Source organism: Sinocyclocheilus anshuiensis, unplaced genomic scaffold (genome assembly GCF_001515605.1).
Source record: "Sinocyclocheilus anshuiensis isolate Anshui unplaced genomic scaffold, SAMN03320099.WGS_v1.1 scaffold583, whole genome shotgun sequence".
Lineage (NCBI taxonomy): Eukaryota > Metazoa > Chordata > Actinopteri > Cypriniformes > Cyprinidae > Sinocyclocheilus > Sinocyclocheilus anshuiensis.
The window spans coordinates 481,079-481,755 of NW_015551025.1; the positions used below are offsets into that span (position 1 = coordinate 481,079).

At 54.4% G+C, this 677-nt stretch overlaps 3 non-coding genes across 3 annotated transcripts; all 3 read left to right on the top strand.

The window, feature by feature from the left end:
- Positions 1-55: 55 nt before the first annotated feature.
- On the top strand, positions 56-129 carry trnat-agu (transfer RNA threonine (anticodon AGU)). The gene has a single exon. It is a non-coding gene; the product is annotated as a tRNA-Thr (tRNA).
- A 166-nt stretch (positions 130-295) lies between these two features.
- On the top strand, positions 296-369 carry trnat-ugu (transfer RNA threonine (anticodon UGU)). The gene has a single exon. It is a non-coding gene; the product is annotated as a tRNA-Thr (tRNA).
- A 199-nt stretch (positions 370-568) lies between these two features.
- On the top strand, positions 569-658 carry trnar-ucu (transfer RNA arginine (anticodon UCU)). Its single transcript is given in 2 exon segments — positions 569-605; positions 623-658. It is a non-coding gene; the product is annotated as a tRNA-Arg (tRNA).
- The last annotated feature ends 19 nt before the right edge of the window (positions 659-677 follow it).

Consider the following 677-nt stretch of genomic DNA (forward strand, 5'->3'; position numbering starts at 1 on the left):
TTCTCTGGATGCTTTGATCCTCTGACTCGCCCTCCCAGAAACCACACTTGTAGCTGGTGCCGTGGCTTAGTTGGTTAAAGCGCCTGTCTAGTAAACAGGAGATCCTGGGTTCAAATCCCAGCGGTGCCTTTTGGGAGAGCACGGGCTCCTCCTAGGGGAGCCCAGCTTTTCTTTCCGAGTACGGAATGCAAAGGGGTTGCAGACGAGCGCAAGGCCCGTCTGCTTTTTCATTTGCAAACCTCCCCTCAGCTTCTGCCGAAGAATGATGGCCTGGGCTAATGCATCTGGGCAGTTGGGTGCTGTGGCTTAGCTGGTCAAAGCACCTGTCTTGTAAACAGGAGATCCTGGGTTCGAATCCCAGCGGTGCCTCTCCACTGGTGGATTTTCTCTCTGGGCTATTTCTTAGATAGGTGGCACTGACGGTGTCTCTGCTTTTCGAGTCACACTTCAATTGTGCAGAGGCCCGAGGGCCTGTCCTTCCTGCCCACAGAGCGTGTGACCTCTCAGCATTGGTCAGGCACAAACCCAGAGGAGGAATTTTCATGTGCCTCTTCCAGGCTCTTTGGCAGGCTCTGTGGCGCAATGGATTGCGCGTTGGACTTCTAGACTACCAGCTGAGGCCATTCAAAGGCTGTGGGTTCGAGTCCCACCAGAGTCGTGGCCTTTGGCTTTTTGTT